General features: G+C 40.2%; 1 protein-coding gene across 1 annotated transcript in view; it reads right to left on the bottom strand.

The window, feature by feature from the left end:
• Window positions 1-15,163, bottom strand: part of TPD52 (tumor protein D52) — a 203,541-nt gene that overhangs the window by 103,393 nt on the left and 84,985 nt on the right. The window lies entirely within an intron of this gene.

Here is a 15,163-nt window from a genome sequence, read left to right as displayed (position 1 = left end):
TCCTGGAGGCCAATACCATCGATTTGCGTCCGCATTACTCCAAATTTGACCCAGCAAGGTCGATTTTAGCGCTACTCCCCTCGTTGGGGAGGAGTACAAAAGTTGATTTTAAGAGCCCTTTAGGTTGACAGAATGGGGTTGGTTGTGTGGACACCGTCATTTTTAAATAATCCTAACGCAGCTAAATTCGACCTAACCGCGAAGTGTAGACCAGGTCACAGATATATTTATACAACAGGCATAGACCTTTCCCTCTACATGTTCTTCTCAGCAATAAGATATAACCTGCTAATTAGATGTTTCATGCACTAGCTCCCAGCAGGTGCAGGATTCGAACCCTACTGATGATGTGAGGTTGTTACTGTTGCACATAATAGATTTTTTTTTAAAATATTTTTCTGTAAAAAAGAGGAAATTACATACAGAAATCTTGTTAAAATACATTATTTAGGTTGTAGAGCCAAACATTCAAAAAAGTTGGGAAATACCAGACTATAGATTGCCTGTGCAACCTTAACTCTGCCCCTTGTCTGTATGCACTGATATGTGATAATATACTACGTCCTCCCCAGGATCCTGACTCCTCATTCAGTGCATAGGATAGATGATCCTCAGGGAATGAGGCTGCTATTCAAAATGTTTATCCTTATTCAGTTATTGGCTCCTGCTTGCCTTACTGCACACCATTCAAAGCCTGTAATGAATACAGAATTATTCATTCCTTATGGTCTTTTCTAAGGCATTCATCATTCCGACATCTGAGTGTCTCACAGACATTAATGAATTTGTTTCCACTTCAGGATAACGGAGTGGCAGAGCCAAAACTGGAACTCAAGATCTATTGATTCCCAACCTTATGCTCATTCCTTCAGACCACACTGCCTTACAGCCAGAGATGCTGAGCATACACAGCTCCTGTTAACTTCAGCTGCATTTGCAAATGCTCAGCACTTCAGCAAGTTATGCCCGGGTGTCTGTCCTCAACCAGAAATTAGGGAACATGCACCTGTCAATTTTAGTTGTAAGAAGACTTGCTGAACAGCACATAGCAATGCTGTAGCAGAGGCAGGGATAGAACTGAGGTCCCTTTGGAGTGTTCACCTGCCTTAAGCAGAAGATCTTCTTCCCTCTTACTGCAGTTCCCTACTTATCTGCCAGCTTCTGCAGCAAATGAGACAAGGATCCTACAAACAATCTATCACTACATAACCTTAATTCATTCCAGGAGTGCCTTCCATCCTGTGTACTGAATGAGGCAGGAGTCTTGTGGAAAAAATACATGATCATGTAATTAACGATTGTATCATAATGCATATACACAAGAGGGCCAAATTAGGGTTATACGAGCAAACTTAAATCTGGCATTTCTTAACTTTTAAATGCTTTACTTTGCAACCATAACTTTCTTTTAATATGGGGTTTATGGTATGCAACATATAATTTTGAGTGCATGTACAAAAGCATTCAGAGGATTTAGAAGCTGAATTTTACTTGGCAGCTGTTTAAAAGCGCACAACAACACTACAGACTATACAATGAAGTAGCGCTTAGTTTGTTAAAAAAAAAAAAAAAAAAAAGTTAACTGAAATAGCTGTTTAGGTTCCAAATGACCACTTAAACATCTTTTAGTTATACAATTGTTACCATTAAGTAAATGAAAACAAACTAAAGTGCACTGTACATATGTTTTAGGAAATAAATAATGAAGTGTGTTTATATCTAAAGTTGTCTAATGAAAAGGCCTAATTTTAGTATTACTATTCTGTTAAGCTTTAAATGTTAATCCTTTGCATTTCCAGGTAATCCGCCTGTGATTTATTAAAATGATTATAAATGCAGATAGAATATTAATTTTTGTCTTTGCAGAGAAGCATCACAATGGGACAAAATCAGCGCTGGCACAAGTGGGTGTTTTCTATTTACTTCAAAGGAACTCCTCCTGCTTACACCACAACTGCATTTGGCCTAGTGTACTTTTTTTTTTTAATAAATGATTTATTCTCTTATCATATATGTGCTCTGGCTTTGGTTCTGTTCAATATCTTCATCAATGATTTAGATAATGGCATAAAGAGTACACTTATAAAGTTTGCAGATTATACCAAGCTGGGAGGGGTTGCAAATGCTTTGAAGGATAGGATTTAAAATTCAAAATAATCTGAACAAACTGGAGAAATGGGCTTAAATTGCAGCAAGGGTGGTTTAGGTTGGACATTAGGAAAAACTTTCTAACTATTGGAGTGGTTAAGCCCTGGAATAAATTGCCCAGGGAGGTTCTGGAATCTCCAGCATGGAGATTTGTAAGAGCAGGTTAGACAAACACTTGTCAGGGATGATCTAGATTAATATACTTAGTCGTGCCATGAGTGCAGGGGACTGGACTAAATGACCTCTTGATTTCCTTTCTAGTCCCACTATTCTATGATTGTGAATTTAATTCCACTCTGAAAAAGCTACCTTTGTGGCCACAACCAATAGGATCTTTCATACAACTCCAAACTGAAATTTTAAACAAACAAAACAAACACACAAAAACAACTGAGGCATTCTGGGTTTTCAGCAGGAAATGATCTCAATAATAAAAATAAAAATAAGAAGATTTAAAAATAAGCCATCAGCAGAAGCAGAACATTACATCTCTGTTTTTTACCTTTCTCTTATATATTATATACCTCTCTGTATATAACCAGTGTGAAAATTAAGACATTTAAAAATAACCATTCTTTACAAGCTAGATGGCAATACCTCCCCCAACCCCTCCACAAGCATTTCAATATGTAAGCAGATTGTTTTTGCTGTACCACCCGTGCAGTATCAGGACCACTTTTTTAAATCTAGCATTGCATTATTGCTAAAAACAAAGTTACATATGAGTTAATGGTTTGCTCAGAATTAAAGTTCTGTCGGCTTGCATATTGACCTACAGCTGTTTGACAGTTATATTATACCTCAAGCTGCAATAATGTCAGAACATCACAAGCTTGGGTCAATAATTGGGTGGAAGAGATCTAGAGGAAATTCAGGACTGACAAGAAGTAATGTTGGTGACTCAACGGGAGGTGCTCTCTACCAACCTGAAGAATCTATACTCTATCGCGGTGGCCCAGCCTAGTATTAGGGGGAACTCTAGTCTAATGATGATATTTTTGGGGTTAGGTCTGAAGATCTATGAAGTCCATGATCACTGGAGTCACTGCAAATCCCATGACATTTTTTGCAAGTGTATGGTTAAGTTCCTGTATCCTGGCCAAATTTTAATTTGGGTAATTGGGGATTCCCACACTTTATTGCTTCTGTCATCTGAGCTTAAAATACACACCAGAGTCTCCTTGCCTCCCTCCTTGAGTCCCATCAAGTTCCCTGTGTGTCACCCTTCCATCCCCCTCTATTTCAGTGACTCACCACAACTCCCCTCATGCCAGGGTCTCTATGTGCCACCCATACCAGGGCCCCTCATTCCCCATTCCCCACCATGGCAGGTACTCTGTGTGCTCCCCTTTCCCCATAATGTTGTTCCCTTTTCTCCTCCTCAGCCAGAGGTTATGTGAGTCCCACCATGCCAGGGACTCTGTACGCCCTCATTCTCCCCTTCCCTACAATCCCATTGTCTCTATGTACCCCCAGTTCCTCTCCCTCCCTATACCGGGTCCTCCATACTCCACCCTCCCTTCCCATCATGCCAGGGGCTCTGCATATGACCCTAATCTCCCCTTTCCTCTCTCCATTCATTCAGGGTGTCAACATTTTAAACTGAGATAGGAATACTATTCTGTTGGAATGTGTAGATGGCTTCCATCAACTGGTTCTTTGCTCTCTAGACAATTCCAGAGGTGAATTGATGACATCATCATCATCTGGACCCATGGAAAAGAAGTCCTTGAGGAATTCCACCAGGATTTCAACAATTTCCATCCCACCATCAACCTCAGCCTGGACCAGTCCACATAAGAGATCCACTTCCTGGACACTACGGTGCTAAGAAGCGATGATCACATAAAACACCACCCTATAACAGAAACCTACTGACCGCTATTCCTAACTACATGCCTCCAGCTTTCACCCAGATCACACCACACGATCCATTGTCTACAGCCAAGCTCTACGATACAACCACATTTGCTCCAACCCCTCAGACAGAGACAAATACCTACAAGATCTCTATCAAGCATTCTTACAACTACAATACGCACCTGCTGAAGTGAAGAAAAAGATTGACAGAGACAGAAGAGTACCCAGAAGTCACCTACTACAGGACAGGCCCAACAAAGAAAATTACAGAATGCCACTAGCCATCACCTTCAGCCCCCAACTAAAACCTCTCCAACGCATATCAAGGATCTACAACCTATCCTGAAGGATGACCCATCACTCTCACAGACCTTGGGAGACAGGCCAGTCCTTGCTTACAGACAGCCCCCCAACCTGAAGCAAATACTCACCAGCAACCACACACCACACAACAGAACCACTAACCCAGGAACCTATCCTTGCAACAAAGCCCGTTGCCAACTCTGTCCACATATCTATTCAGGGGACACCATCATAGTGCCTAATCACATCAGCCACACTATCAGAGGCTCATTCACCTGCGCATCTACCAATGTGATATATGCCATCATGTGCCAGCAATGCCCCTCTGCCGTGCACATTGGTCAAACTGGACAGTCTCTACGTAAAAGAATAAATGGACACAAATCAGACGTCAAGAATTATAACATTCAAAAACCAGTCAGAGAACACTTCAGTCTCTCCGGTCACTCGATTACAGACCTGAGGGTGGCTATCCTTCAACAAAAAAAAACTTCAAAAACAAACAGACTCCAACAAAAGCCTGCTGAATTGGAATTAAGTTGCAAACTGGATACAATTCACATAGGCTTGAATAGAGACTGGGAGTGGATGGATCATTACACAAAGTAAAACTACTTCCCCATGTTATTCCCCCCCATACACACACACTGTTCCTCAGACGTTCTTGTCAACTGCTGAAAATGGCCCACCTTGATTATCACCACAAAAGGTTTTCTTCCTTCCCCCCACCCTCCCTACCTGCTGGTAATAGCTCATCTGAAGTGATCACTCTCTTTACAGTGTGTATGGTAATACCCATTGTTTCATGTTCTCTGTGTGTGTATATAAATCTGCCCACTGTATTTTCCACTGAATGCATCCGATGAAGTGAGCTGTAGCTCACAAAAGTTTATGCTCAAATAAATTTGTTAGTCTGTAAGATGCTACAAGTATTCCTTTTCTTTTTGAAGGCAGTAAGTCTGCTAACCAAATGCAAGTGGTGCTTTGTCTCTCTCATTTCTCCCCTCTGGTTTTCTGATTTTCACCAAAACCAATAGGGTTCTGCCCACTGAAGCCTAGAATATTCCCTGAGGTATGGGAATTAATCAGATGCAGCATTCAAAAGTTATTAGTGTTATTTCTAAACAGAGAAATGTCATCAAGTTGAGCATTGGGCCATGGAAGCTGGGCCAATTGTGCTCTACCTGGATGTTTCAGTTGGATACAGTATTCCTCACTTTTTAATTTATTTTACATCATCTTTTACGATATTTGCTATACAGGGTCTTACCGATCACATAGAAAGACATTATTCTTTCCCATACAGCTTCCAAAAAATATGTAGGATGCATCAAATGGGAATAATTAACAATAGGGTGAAAGAAGGAAGGAATAATGTGGTTTACAGCAAAATCATGAGGTTATTCAGCTTGGGTATGCACACATTATGATGGCTCAGTTACACTATTTTGTTGTTGTGGTTTAAAAATATTTTCATAATAATAATATAAATTTACTCACATTGTGGCATTGCAGAAGAGCTGAGTCTTAAGGAACAAGTAGAGACAGAGAAGGCCTGGCAGACCAGAATTATAAGGTAATGCCAAAGCACCAGGGGGCAATATAGAAAAAGAAACAGAGATGCTCCTAGAAGCAGATAAACAGAGTAGAGAGATGGCACTATTGGCAGAATGATAGTGGAAGAGAATAACTTTTGTCTAATGTTGCTATGTGCTTTAAAATAGATGCCAGGTTTCAATCTAGAAAAGGCTGCACCCTCCATTCGTGGGGAACAAAGCGATTCATATGTATGTTTATAGTGTATATGTATATGAATGTGATACATATAATTATTCCCTCCCTAATACTAGTGGGTGTGTTTTCTACTGCAATCATCCTATTAGTCATGGCAGATTTCTATGGGAAACAAGATGCTGCAGTGCACTTTCTAACTGGCAGCAGCAGCGGCTCATGGTGTGCACGAGTTGTTAGCAGCAGCATAAACACTAGCCATTGGTGGGCCTAGATGGTGCCCCTAGCTGGTACAAGACCATGATACTTTGACCAATGAGTTTGCTGGCCCTCTCAGATGCTAAGTAGAGAATCCTGCCCTGCTACTTGCATTGGGGATGGGAAAAAGAGACTCCATATGCTTTCTTCCTCCTAGTTGCCTAGTGCAGAAGGCAAAACCTAGCACACGCTTTACAGAACTCGTTAATAAAGTCTGTAAAATGATTTGCTTCTATTTAGGAAGAATGTAAAAGTAAGAATTATCATATTGTTATAGCATATGTACTATACTATGTGCAAAATTACACTTTAAAAGGACAGCTTATGTAACTTTCATCATGTTTTCTTTTTCACTACTTAGAATGATCCCATGGACATCTGAAATGGAAACCTGCATCTCTACTACATATTTCTTTCTTGCCAGTGAAAATGAGGTAGGATCATAAGCTAAAATAGGGAAAGAAAAAGTTAAAAATTACTTAGACAAGTTAGATGTATTAAAGGCACTAGGACCTGATGAAATACATCCTAGAACAGTGGTTTTCAAACTTTTTTTCTGGCAACCCAGTTGAAGAAAATCGTTAATGCCTGCGACCCAGCGGAACTGGAGGATGAGGGATTTGTGGTATGGGAGGGGCTGAGGGTTGGGGCAGACAGTTGGGCTGCGGGGTGGGGTTGGGATGAGTGGATCAGAGTGTGGGAGGGGTCTCTGGGCTGGGGCAGAGGTGTGGGAGGGGGGCAGGGCTCTGGGCTGGGGTGGAGCCAGGGATGAGGGGTTTGGGGTGCAGGAAGGGGCTCAGGCCTGGGGCAGGGGATGGGGGTGTGGGTTTATCTCAGGTGGCTCCCGATCAACGGTGCAGCGGGGGTGCTAAGGCAGGCTTCCTACCTATCCTGGCACCATGGACTGCGCTACATCCCGGAAGCGGCCAGCAGCAAGTTTGGCTCCTAGGCGGAGGTGCGCAAGTGGCTCTGCATGGCTCTTGCCCACAGGTACTGACCCCCCACAGCTCCCATTGGCTGATTCCCGGTCAGTGGGAGTGCGGAGCCGGTTCTCAGGGTGGGGGCAGCACAAGGAGTCCTATGACTGCCCAGCCTAGGAGCCGGACCCGCTGCTGGCAGATCCGGGGTCATAGTGCAGTGTCGGAACAGGTAGGAGCTAGCCTGCCTTAGCCAGGCAGCACTGCCAACGGGACTTTTAACGGCTCGGGTCGGTGGTGCTGACCAGAGCTGCCACGACCCAGTGCCTTCCATTCCGTGACCCAGTACTGGGTCGCGACTCACAGTTTTAAAACCGCTGTCCTAGAATACTCAAGGAGCTGACTGAGGAGATATCTGAGCTATTAGCAATTATCTTCAAAAAGTCATGGAAGATGGGTGAGATTCCAGAGGACTGGAAAATGGCAAATACAGTGCCAATCTACAAAAAGGGGAATAAGAACAACCCAAGAAATTACAGATCAGTCAGTTTAACTTAAAAAGAAAAGGAGTACTTGTGGCACCTTAGAGACTAACAAATTTATTAGAGCATAAGCTTTCGTGAGCTACAGCTCACTTCATCGGATGCATCCGATGAAGTGAGCTGTAGCTCACGAAAGCTTATGCTCTAATAAATTTGTTAGTTTCTAAGGTGCCACAAGTACTCCTTTTCTTTTTGCGAATACAGACTAACACGGCTGCTACTCTGAAACCTGTCAGTTTAACTTCAGTACTTGGAAAGATAATGGAGCAAAAAATAAGCAATCTGTTTGCAAACACCGAGAAGATAATAAGGTGATAAGTAACACTCAGCATGGATTTGTCAACAACAAATCATGTCAAACCAACCTAATAGCTTTCTTTGACAGGGTAACAAGCCTTGTGAATGGGAGAAAGTGATAGATCTGTTATATCTTGACTTTAGTAAGGTTTTTGATACGGTCTTGCATGACCTTTTCATAAACAAACTAGGGAAATATAACCTAGATGGAGTTAGTATAAGATGGGTGCATAATTAATTGGGAAACTGTTCCCAGAGGGTAGTTATCAGTGGCTCACAGTCATGGAGGAAGGGCAAATAAAGTCCTGCAGGGATCAGGTCTGATTCTGTTAAATATCTTCATCAATGATTTAGATAATGGCACAGAGAGTACACTGATAAAGTTTGTGGACGATACCAAGCTGGGAGAGGTTGCAAAGGCTTTGAAGGATAGGATTTAAAATTCAAAATGATCTGGACAAATGGTCTGAAGTAAATAGGATGAAATTCAATAAGGAAAAATCCAAAGTACCCCACTTAGGAAGGAATGGTCAGTTGCACACATACAAAATAGTAAATGACTGCCTAGGAAGGAGTACTACGGAAAGGGATCTGGGGATCAGAGTGGATCACAAGCTAAATATGAGTCAACAGTGTAACACTGTTGTAAAAAAAGCAAACATCATTCTAGGATGTATTACCAGGAGTGTTGTAAGCAAGATATGAGAAGTAATTCTTCCTCCACGCTCTTCCTCTACTCCACGCTGGTTAGGCTTCAACTGGAGCATTGTGTCCAGTTCTGGGTGGCACATTTCAGGAATGATGTGGACAAATTGGAGAAAGTCGAGAGAAGAGCAACAAAAATGATTGCAGGTCTAGAAAATATGACATATGAGGGAAGATTGAAAAAAATGAGCTTGTTTAGTCTGGAGAAGAGAAGACTGAGAGGGGACATGGTAACAGTTTTAAAATACATAAAAGATTATTACAAGGAGAAGGGTGGTAAATTGTTCTCATTAACCTCTGAGGACAGGACAAGTAGCAATGGGCTTGAACTGTAGCAAGAGTGGTTTAGGTTGGACATTAGGAAAAACTTCCTAATTGTCAGGGCGGTTAAGCACTGGACTACATTACCTAGAGAGACTGTGGAATCTCTGTCACTGGAGAGTTTTAAGACCAGGTTAGACAAATTCCTGTCAGGGATGGTCTAGATAATACTTAGTCCTGCTTCAAGTGCAGAGCACTGGACTAGAAGACTGATTGAGGTCCTTTCAGTCCTACAATTCTATGATTTTATTAACACACTGGCAAAAACACAGGAAGCAGTCAGACACTTATCAATCCTACAACTCCTACCAGCCCTAGAAACAGGTAAAAATTCTTTTTGAAAAAATCACATTTAAGCAGATGCATACTTTTAATCAGATGCATACTCCCACTGAAGACAACTTGAGTATTCAGAAGTGTAAAATAGCATGTGTGCTTAAGTGCTCTATTGGATCAGCACCAAAAGAGGTAACTCTTTTGCAAATGTGGGTAGGTGCACAACTTTCTAGGTGTGACTTTGAGGCCAGTTATATTTTAGCCAAACATCTGAAATCCAAGGGCTTGTCTACACTTAAAATGCTGCAGTGGTGCAGCTGCGCCACTGTAGTGCTTCAATGTAGATGCTACCTATGTGACAGGAGGGCTTACCCCATCGGCATTGGTAATCCACCTCTCTGAGAGGTCGTAGCTATGTCAACGGGAGAAGCACTCCCATCGCACAGCACTGTCTACACCAGGAGTTAGGCTGCTATAACTGCGTCACTCAGGAGTTGTCTTTTCTACAGCCAACATACCAACATAAGTTACTAGTGTAGATCAAGCCTAAGAAATGTAAATTAAAATACTTGCTTAACACTTTAGTAATGTAAAATTAATATCTTATGTTTTCCTTTTCTTTGATGCACATTAAACATTTTCAATTATTTTTATAGCGAGGCCTAGGAAAAGGAATGGTAGAATTTTCTTTTTTTTTTTTTTTTTACAGCTGGTCAGGAAAATTCCAGAACAACATTTTTGGTTCAAATCTGCCTATTTATCAAAATGTTTCATAGAGATGGTTTGATTTTGACAAAGTTCTGCTGGCAATGAGGCAGGTTTCTGATGGAAATCTGACTAATTTCCTCCCAGCTCACCTATTCAGCTCCTCATTACTGGGGACCCCAGGATTTCTAGGGTCTGGGTCAGCCAGCCAGGTGAACTGCCTCTGAGTTGGGGACCCCAGGGCTTCCAGGATCCACAGCAGTCCACCAGATACACTAACCTGGAGCTAGCGGTCCATTCCCTTTCATGGAGAATTTTGAAATTAGGGTGTTTTGGTCCAAACTGGAATGAAACCAAATTTTGAAATATCAAAATCATCTACTAACCGGAATATCTCACTGAACCTAGCTCTAATTTTATTAAACATGTTTTAATCTTAAATATCCACACTTCATCCATCATCATTATTGGAAACAGTACTGCTCAAATTGTCTTAATTAAACGTAACTGCTAGGGGGAAAACACCCAACAAATCAACTACATAAAAAGATATTTTTAGAATAATTAGTTTCACCTCCTCCTAACATATAAAATAATTTTAATATAGAAAACAAAAGCGTGGAAATGTTTCCCAAATAAAATTCACCTTGGCAACCATTCAAGCAGTATAAATGTTTTGATATAGTTTACAAAAGTAACATTACCTAATGTTATTAGGGTCATGAAGCTGTCATGCTCTGAATTGCAACTAGCATCATATGATTTCTTTCCCTCCTTCTCCCCTCCTCCCCAATGCAAATTTGGCACACACTAAAAGGTGTTAAGTAAATTGCGACAGGATGTATTGGAAATCCCTGCAACAGCTGCACATTCAAATTTAAAGAAGTATCTTTTAGATTCTGTAACTTGATAAAGTTGCTGGAGGATTACAACAGTCTTCAAAAACGAAGCAACCTCAGACTGGCACAGATGCAATCCCATATTTCAAAAAACTACCAGAAGCCATTGCGCTTTTACTGGGAATGGTCATTAATGATACAGGTGCAGACCTTACAAGAAACAAAATCAGCACAACTCCTTCCCAGACTTAACAGTTCTTAAGAATCCACCCAGTGATGACAGAAACAGGTTGGATTACAAATCATTTTTTTTAGTACAAATCATTTTACAGAAACTTCACTTTTTACAGGGACTTTATACAAGATTAAATAATGCATGCTAGGAAAGATGATGTTTTTAATAACTGCAATATATAAAATAAAATGTCATATATTTAATAATGCCCCATATTCATATTTTCTTGTTCTGCAAGAATGACGGTAATATATTTGTAACATCAAATAAATCCTACAAGGCAACCTGCTATTAGTGGACAAGTGCATCCTAGTTTAACTCCATTGACATTACACCAGCAATGCATCTGGCCCATAGTAAACTGACTATACTCCAGATATGGTAGATTCTGATCCCGATGCAAGCAAACATCAATAATGATGTATAACAACAGACTTTACAAATTCATGAAGTAATATTTTCCAAAAGGAGAAACAGACAATGAATTGCAAGAAAAGAGTTTCTAGTCTTCACTTCCCCATTATATTCATAGTTTTTAAACCTCTATCAGTACTGTTTCCAGGATTTCTTTTAACCAAAAGTGGTTTCAACTCAAGGTTGCAAATTAATCTATATAATGGTGAGAACAGATGGGGCAAAACTTTTTGGTCAAAACATTTTTTTGGAGAAAAATGCAAATTTGGATCAACCAAAACATTTTGCGATGCAAAATTGGGCTGTATTGTTTCAGTTGATGAAAAAAACTAAAACTAAAAAAAAAAATCCAAAGAAAATCAAAATGTTTCATTTTGATATTTTTGAAACTAAACATTTTGATACTTTAATTCAATACTAGTTTTACTTAACATATTTCCTTCAATTTTATTTAAAAAAATTAAAAATGTTTGAAGAACTCAAAATGGAAACGAAACATTTTGTTTCAGGTAAAACAAAATGTTTTGCGTCTACCTGAAACTTTATTTTTCGTAACTGTCAGCAAACCAAAAAATCAGATACTTTCACAGTTCTTGTGCAGACATATTCTGGGGGATTATGAGGTTGCTGCTCTGCAATTACTTAATAAAAGGAAATACTCTATCCGTGAAAAGAAAGGGAAAATATTTAATAAATAAATACATAAATATTTAATTAAATAAAATATACATCTTCCTTTGCCCAGCAGTACAAGGAGTTTTATGCTGGATGGAATTTGCCTCCTGGAGGAGGCAAAAAGAATTGAGAGAATTAGGAGTTTTAGAAGCTGGTTAATAGGCACAGGCTCCACAGAACAGGTCTACAAGAGTTTTGTTTGCTTTGAAGAACCAAAAGTCACCCTGCAGCTCAAAGATTGTGCTGGATAATGAAAGGGAGGTTTTATTATGTTTTAGAATTATAAACTAATTCTAGATAATTGTTCTAGAGCAGCGATTTTAAACCCATTTTAAAGGGGTTGCCAGGGCTGGTGTTAGACTTGCTGGGGCCCAGGGTCGAAGCCAAAGACTGAGCCCCACTGCCCAGGGCTGACGCCCCAGCGTGGCTGGGCTCATGCTTCGGTTTCAGGTTACAGCCTCCCCTCGGGGTTTAACTTTGGCCTCCACATCTAGGGCAGCAGGCTTCGGCTTTGGCCCTGCCAGTCTGGGGAGTCGGGGCTTGGGTGGGTTCAGGCCTAAGACCCTCCTGGGATCTTGTAAGAATTTCGGGGGTCACGGCTAAATGAAGTTTGAGGATCCCTGTTCTAGAGTAATAAGCCAAAGTTATCGAGAAAGCATTGCAGGCTCATCACTTGAGACAGGTACTTTTTCTCCCCCCTTCTTCTTATTGTTATCAAAAAAAACACTTTTGGGGAGTTTAACATTCCTGAAAAGAGAAGAACAAATTAAAAAGAGAGATCTGCAGTACAAGTCACATTAGAATAGGTATAAAAATATAGTTCTACTCTGTAAAGTGACTTGTAAGAATAGCATCACAAGGTTCAATGTCTGTTTCAGTAACTGCAGATTAAATCTGATGTTTTTTTAAAATTGTTAGTTTAGCCCTCTACATTCACTATGCAATCTGAAATTCAAGATGTCTCCTTTCTGGCTCATGCTCTACCAACAATAAATATCCACTTTATAAACATTTCTGTTGGCAACGTGAGTCACAAGATCAGACAATCCACTCTCCAGCTAGATTGACTCTACAGCAGGGGTGGGCAAACTTTTTGGGCCGAGAGCCACATCTGGGTGGGGAAATTGTATGTTCTATGAAATTGTCTATGTTCTGTCACCAAAATATGCAATGTCCTGTTAACACAAGACATTAAGACCTATTATGATTGCCATGATTACTGATCATTCTCACTGTATGAGCTACATTAACCACAGACTTTAAAGTTTTCTATTTCTTATAAGTAAATTTATGATAGTAATGGATAAAATTTAAATGATCATAATATTAAATCAAGAGTCTAAATAAACTGTGAACATAAAATTCACTAGAACTATGTATAAAGGTTGGATTTTCTTTTGCCTTTTTCCACCCTGAATTTTCTCTCTTTTCTGCATTTTAAATTTAGTTGCCTTGAATACATAATATAGGTTGATTCTATAGACCTGGTCCTGAGAGTGCCGAGTGTACTGAGCTCCCAGTGAAGTCAATAGGGCCGGAGGACTTTCTTTGGAGATGCTCACCACACGCAGAATTAATCCCCCTTTATTTTTACCGTATATATAGTCTGAACTGAGAAATTACCTTGTTTATTTCATGTCTGTGTCAAAAAATGTACTATTAGTATTCATGGCACTTGCTATCTACCTTATATTTGTCAATCATATCTGCTTTGAAAGTCACAGGCCTGTCAAACACATCTGTTGCCAGAGAGGCAACACTACAAAAATCACTATGCCGTTATTTTAGAAAACATTAGGGAACAAAATCATGAATATGCAAATGCTGTTTGATTACAAAATTACATTAGAGTCTTATGCACAAACTTGTTATTTCAAATTAAAAACTTTTGGAAATCAAAATACTCTAGAGTTGGCTTTTATTGTCAAGATAGTTTAAGACAATTATTTTAAGCATGGTAGTGAGGGGTTTCATCCAACCTAATACATTCAATACAATACAATATTTTCAAACCTTTAAAAAAAATTTTTTAATTGGGGATAGATTTAAATGTACCATAGCATTGTGAACCCAAGCACCACAGCATTGTGCTAATGCACAAAAACTGAAGTGTGAAAGTGAACTGAATAATGAAAGTGAGTTTTTATTCTCAATGTGCTCAAGTTTTCACAAAAAATAGATTTTCAGTAAATGTTTGGTTTTACAACTTTGACACACTGATGCCTATTATAGTTTCTGACGAGACACCTACTGGACAGAAGAGTAAACCTACTAGCCAGATTCAGATATGAAAGACAAGAAGGGGGCTCCCATCAGCAAGGTCCAAGGGCAAGAAGCTGGTGAGAAGCCCTGTTCCCCAGCAGCTGCAAACAGGGCAAGCAACAATATCTCTACTAGGGTGCGGTCCCTAGAGGCTTCCAAGGCTCTATCTTTTATGATCAGCCTTTGGCATTAGGTGTCTGATAAATCTGAAGCTCCACCCTCCTTTGGCCGGAAGGGAAAAGGAATTTTGTCTCTTTTTGCCTCACCAGAGCCTCCAGTCTGCTTCCAGAGAGTGGGTCTGTGCTACTCTGCTCCTCCCTAGTCCCTCTTTTTGGAGCCTCCCTCCTCATTTCAGTTCCTGTTCTCCTTGCTGCTCATAGGAATCATGCTGCTGCATTAGAAAGCTAACAGCTTCACCAAACACCACAAGTTTCAGGATAGCAAAAGTGAAACTGAGCTGTTAATTTCACGCTGCTACCATTGCCACTAGGCAACCTGCAACCCAGCTGCAGAGAGGTATGGAGCTGTCTCTGAAAAGTGAGGAAGACAACAATGAACCCAGTTTATATTCAGTTCACATTTGTAATGCTATCTTCTTTGTACTCCTAACAGCAGAAACATCTTTCTCCTCAAAAAATAAAGCTTGTTTTCTACAGAAATAGATGGTTTTAATTA

This window comes from Dermochelys coriacea, chromosome 2 (assembly GCF_009764565.3).
Source record: "Dermochelys coriacea isolate rDerCor1 chromosome 2, rDerCor1.pri.v4, whole genome shotgun sequence".
NCBI classification, from domain to species: domain Eukaryota; kingdom Metazoa; phylum Chordata; order Testudines; family Dermochelyidae; genus Dermochelys; species Dermochelys coriacea.
The sequence above is the reverse complement of the archived record's forward strand: the minus strand, read 5'-3'. Positions and strand labels throughout refer to the sequence as shown.